The sequence below is a fragment of the Malurus melanocephalus genome, unplaced genomic scaffold (genome assembly GCF_030028575.1).
Source record: "Malurus melanocephalus ecotype Western Australia unplaced genomic scaffold, MMel_1.1 scaffold_36, whole genome shotgun sequence".
Classification (NCBI taxonomy): Eukaryota; Metazoa; Chordata; class Aves; order Passeriformes; family Maluridae; genus Malurus; species Malurus melanocephalus.
In genome coordinates, this window is record NW_026623268.1 from 3,165,952 (window position 1) to 3,172,113 (window position 6,162).

Consider the following 6,162-nt stretch of genomic DNA (forward strand, 5'->3'; position numbering starts at 1 on the left):
GGAGCAGCCCCTCCCACCAGGACTCCTTCCTCGGACAACCTTTCCACGTGSTCGGTGTGTGGGCTGCCTATCCACTCACCTGCAACACCAGAGGTTTTCCCAGGTGGAATGGTTCTTCACGTGCTCTCAGCCAGCAATAGGATGCAGAAAGCAGTAAGCCATATGTGCAGATGGGGAGAGGAGGAGTCTGCTGCCTTTTTCCACTGTGGGAAACAGAAAGAAGAGCACAAGGTTTAGAGAACTTGAGTTTTCATTAGATGTCAACACTGGCATCAGGAGGAACTCACTGCTGGACTTCAGAGAGAGCATTGGTGCCTGCAAAGGTTAAGAAATCCCTGGCTCGTRCCTACGTGTGGCATTTTGGAGATGTCAAGAGGGTGAACTTTGGATGCAGATGGACCCCTGCAGAAACCAGGCTCTTTTTCTAGGCAATTACTGAGCAGTGCTCTCCTCTCTGGTGCATTTATTTATTTATTTTTATTWTTTTTTATTCCATCCAGCTGTGTACATGCTTCTATTAAGTGCCTTTGTGAGCTATGTTCCTATGTTGTAGGGCTTTGTAAGATTCCTTCAGCTCTTGACCCCTAAAGTTGTTATTCCATCCCTGTCTGTCTAAGTGAGTGAAAAGCGATCCCATTGTTCTTTCTTCAAGCTGGGTCTGTTGGTTTTAAGGTTTTGCATGCCTCCCTCAAAGTGTTTCTGCTTTGATTATGGGTTATGATGTGAGACAGCAGGTAAACGCACTAAGTAAGAAGGAGATGTTTTGAAGCAACATGTGACAGTGAACTTTGAGGGCAAAACAAGAGCRTGCTTTCCATCTGGTATTAGTGCAGTTTCAGGGAAATGACCTTCCCCTTCTGTCTGTGGGAGAGTAGGCAATTCTGCTAGCAGCATATTTGATAGGTAGCATATTGGTTGGTTGTGTTGCTGTTAACACAGTGACCTTGTCTCCTCTCAACCCAGTTACTGTGGAGCTGCCTGACTGTAGATCTGTTTTCTCAAGCCAARAAACAGATCAGCCTTAGGGTAAAAGGGAGAGGTAGAGGATGCATTGGAGGTGTCTGCTTTTGGGGTAGATGACCTGTACTGGCAGATGAATGAACTTGTTAAATATGCTCTGCAAAAATGCCARTTGTTCCTGATCAGCCTGCAACTGTGCTATGGCCTGGACTTGAGCTTCAGCCAAAATAACCAGGTTTTGGTGGCAGTGGTTTCTGGATTTTGTGGATGGTTTTCTTGTTGCATTTTGTTTTAAACCCTTTATGCATGCTGTTGGCCCTGCAATGATAGGAAAGGCCTGGCTGAAAGAGCTGGGGACCACAGCAGAAGAATGACAGGTTTGGCCTAAGGTGCAAAAGCAGAGATAAGAGCTTTGTTGTAGCTATGGTGTTTTCAGATGTGCACAGCATGCACAGGTCATGCCTGCCCCTGACTGCACTGGCATGGCAGGCAGCTGGGGGATGTTGGGTAAGTCAAGCACATTCACTGTGCTGCTGTGCACTAACTTTAAGGAATGTATGGAGGGTACATGGTGCCAAAAAARCAGAGTTGGGGGTGTCCCTTGAGATCCCTGCCATATTTGTTGTCAATGTTCCTCATCTGATGTCCCAGTTTAAGGTAAGATAGTGTCCCTCTTTGCACTGTTTGGTTTCCTCAAGTGGCACTTTTTATAACCAGCAGATAATTGAGGAACAGCTGCATTTGGAATGTGACTGCACAGAGTTACTGAATTTCCCTTATTTCCTGTTGCCCCTTTTCATCCAGTGAGCAGTTGTTTATAAGCAGGTAAAGGGGCAGCTCTCGTTTCCTACCTCTAACCCAACAAACTTGGAGGTTTCTGACCACTTCCTTGACCCTAATGTGATTGCAAAGGTACCCAGCTGGACTGTGCAAAGTGTTCCTTTGTGATCTTCTGTTTGGAGCTGATTCTAGGAGTTCAAATTGAGACAAAGTCCTTGTTTCCACTTGAGTTGTCTGTAAATGTTTCTGTGGCACATATGTATTTTGTGATGCCTGCTGAGATGAACTGGAGCTTGGCAGCCCYGGAGATAAGGATGCTGTGGGCAAGCAGGATCTTCTTAGATCTTATCCTGCTGGCACTGAGGAAGATTAAGGCAGAAGGGCCTCCTGGGCTAAGCAAACCCCTGCAGTGGAGACAGCTAATTTGTCCATCCCTGTGAGCTGCATGCACAGAAATCAATCATGCACCCACGGGCTGAGCAAGCTCTGGGAGCTTTTGCAGGTTTGAGATAAGTGGTTTCTCAGAGTCCTGCTTCTCCTGGCTGGGAAAAAGCAGAGCATATTGCAGGTCATTTCCCTGACACTGTTTACCCKGTGGTGCTCACCTTCTCCCACAAAGATTGGTTGTTGTTTTGCAGCCTGTCAGTGTAGCCTTGTCCCTTGTCTCTCACTGAGTTCTCAGTGATGGGGAAGTTTCATTTCAACTGCTTACACTGAGACTCTCTCAGGGCTGTTCTCCCAGGCAGAGTGGAATTTGGAGTGCAGATTAGGAACAAAGGACCTGAGACYAATGTAACCATTCCATACCTTGGTCAAACATGCTCCAGCATAGTGGGGGCGAAGTGCTAAAGTAAATTAATTTTTTGARCTGGCTCCAGAGGGAACTGAAGCTATTCAGGACAGTAAACGGTTGCAAGAATAGGATTTTTCTAGGAGGAAAATGCAGTGTTGATGCCTCAGTAAATAGGAGGTTCAGGTGGCTGTAATCTGCATRGCAATGGTGACTGTTTCTTTAACGGCATGGGATTTGTTTACCTCTTCTTCCTGAAAGGATTTGCTTTGTGAATGCCTTGGGATATGAGGAACATAAAGTAATAGGATATTTGAAAGGCATCTAAATGGGCGGAAGAGTTTCTCAATCCCTTCAGATGAGTACTTGGAAACTCCTTTTAACATCCCTGAGAATTCGCAGGATACCCTTGGAGGGTAATGCTGCCTTTGCAGTTATTGCAAGGGCAGACTGTTGTGATCTGGTACGCTCAGGAACCGTTTGTTTTCTGAGTAATTTCCTGCTGAACTTAGTACTGACCACGCTGGTAGAAAAATGTTAAAATCTAAGCATCAAGAGTCAGTTCCTGGGCTCCCTGTGTTAGGAGCTGCCTATATATATGCTGCCTGGGGGTTGGAGCTGCTTGCATTTGGCAGCTGACTTGTGGGTTGTGTGTGCCCTTGAGGCAAGGACCAGTGTGTCACCTGTAAACCTGTGTGCCTGGCAGTGCAGAAAACAGTACACTGGTGGCTCTTGAAAAGTTTTCCCTTTGTATGAGGAGAGGATCCAAAGCTGATCAAGAGCAGGGAAGGATTTTGGTAATAGCCAGCCCTGATGTTTTTCCACCCAGGCTTGAAAGTTAGTTTATCTTGCTTTACCCATAACCTTTTAAGAGGCATTTGTTGTTTCACCAATAGCATAGCCTTCTGCAGACCAGGCAGCTCTTAGGGGGCCATGGTCCTGGTGTTGCTGCTGTTGTGGTGTTACATGCTCTGTGTCCAAATGCCAACACCCCACTGTTTGGTGTCTGTAGTTGGAACAGTGCACCATTAGATACACCCTGTGAGCGGTGGCTTGGCACTTTTCAACTGTGTCCTCCTGCATTGTGCTCTTTTTGTAGGCGAGTCACAGGTCTCCACATGGACTGTTTCTCCATTTAACTTGTCCTCAAATGACAAAAGTCACTGGTGAGCCTGAGCTGGTGCTGCTYGTGACTCCTAATCACATTTCAGCCTTCATGCTATGATGGTGCTTTTTTTTCCCTTCAAAGTAGGTTGCTTTCAAGTGTCTTAATGAAACCATTTGCTGTAAAATTTCTTCTGAAGATAAAATGGATACTGCCTCACTGCCTAATGTCTTAATAATGTGCTTGGTTTTTTCCTTCTATATGAATGTATATTGCCTCATTAGGGCAGGAAGTGTGTGTGATTATGGATGTGTTTTCCTGTATTCYTTTCAGTGAAAAATTCTACAGTTACCTGTGATTTTTTTTTTTTGCCACTACCAGGATGTTCATGCAGCAAAAATCTTTCTGCAGACAGGTGAGGTTCTTTCTGAAATGTGGGAATTCAGCCTCCCAAGATTTTGTCTTCATGAAATTCCTCTAATRATAGTGTGAAGAGTGATGGGCTCCGAATGACTGTCTACCTTGGAAAGAGGGGTTTGTTTGGTTTCTGGTTTTTTTAACCTGAGCTTTAGGAAAAAACTTTGTGAAACATTTGTGAGCTTTTTTGAAGGGACTGATGTGTGTATGTTTGTGTCCATTTTGCATCATAGTCAGTGTTTTCAAATGGGTATCAAATAAATAAAAATGAATTACTGAAATGATCTGCAGAGTGGGCTGTTGATTTATGCCAATACGTGCAGGTGAGCCAAATGACCAAAAACTGCCACCATCTCATGGCTATTCAGCTGTGAGCTGGATTTGGGAATAAGGAAGTCACAGGCTTAGCAAAAGTTGGGAAACAAATGTTCTTCCAGTTCTGCAAAAGCTGACCTTTACGTTTGTTGGTGTTGAGATGAAACAGAGACCTGCTGGCAGTTCTGGCAGTTCTCAGCATCCTAGAAACTAGGGATATTCTCCCATGGTAGGAGCTTGAATRGGGATCTTTCATCCTATCAATCCATTATCAGTATCTGAGCAGGTTCCCAGCCTATTTGCCCAGGGTCTTGCTTTCCCACTGACACCTGCCCACATAATACACCCAAAACCCCCAAAAGGAACAATCTCTTACTTTAAACTTTTTTCTAAGCCATATTTGGAAAAGACATGGATATTCTCCATGTAGATAGTAGGAAGAGTTGTAGCCTTTGATTCTGTTGGTGTCTTGGGACAGATGCTAAAAGGCAAGATGACTTTTAACGAGTAGAATCACAGGTGCCTTTGAYTGTTCCAGAGCTCTGCTTTGATTTGCCTGGGTGGCACTTCTGTCTGCTGTTCAGTTTCTGTTTGAAGCTAACTTTGCACTGCTAACAACAAGGACCTTCCACCAGGGCTTTAGTTGGATGAGACTGGTGTTTGCAGAAAGATGTCAGACTTCACCRCCCAAGCATGACCAGCTTTGTTAGTTCCAGTGTTGATGGGGACACAAGAAACTTCTGACTGTCCCCAGCTTTTATTTTTTTCTCCTGTTGTGGCTTGCTGTGTTGTCCCTGCAGAGCCAGAGCCATGTCTGGAGTGGCAGCTCCAGTGCTGGGAATGCCAAGGTGCACTGCTGGGGCAGGTACCCATAATGGATAACAGATCTGCAAAGATGTGAGTGAGGATCACACTGCAGTGGTCTCTGGACCCCTCCCTGGCTACCTATGGCCCCTCCTTGCCTAGGGGAAAGGGAAATTGTTTAATACTTCAGGCAYTCTTTCACATCCAGTTTGTGCAGGGTCTGGGGTACTTCAAAGTGGCTGCTGTACAGATTCAATGAGAAGATGATATTTTTGTGGTTAAGGTTTTTGGGAAACTGTTTAAGAACTCTGGAGGACAGGTGTTGGTAGAGGATGGGGATTTAGCAATCAYTTCAAGGTTCTGTATTTGCTGCTGTACTGCAGTGAAAGTCCTTCCCCCATCCCTGTACAGGAAAACGAAAGCCTGGCTGTGCAGCCACCTCCCTCTYTTGCTAAGAAAAGGAAGGAGCTGACAGGCAGGAGTGTGCCTGAGCTGTGAGTGTGTGGGCTGATGACCAGCATTAAGGCATTGACATCTGCATCTAACCAAGTGTTGGAGCAGGAGGAATGYTCTGGCACAGCTGCAGGCTGAAGCTGTTTTTCCTTGGTCTGACAAGCTCTCTCACATGTCACCCTCCYGTGGGAGCCTCAATTTGCAAAACACTACTAACATTGTGCCAGGGATTTTAGGGGTATCCTGTGCATCATCTGGCACAGCCTTGTTTCAGCCAAGTGTGGATCAATATGGATGCCAAGGGGATTCTCCTTTCCCTTTTGACTGAGACCATGTTCAGTATGAATGTGCCTGGTCCCTGATCATCTTCCCTCTCCCTCAGCTGGATCTAGCTGAGGYTTCAGCTCCATGCTTGCACTGGCTGTAGCAAGGGCTGTCAAAGCACAGCTTCTGGATCTTATTTTGGCTTCCTGCTACTAGAGCTATCCAACCAAAGAGCATTTTACCAGGAGAATCTTCCAAAGCTACTAGGAGTAGA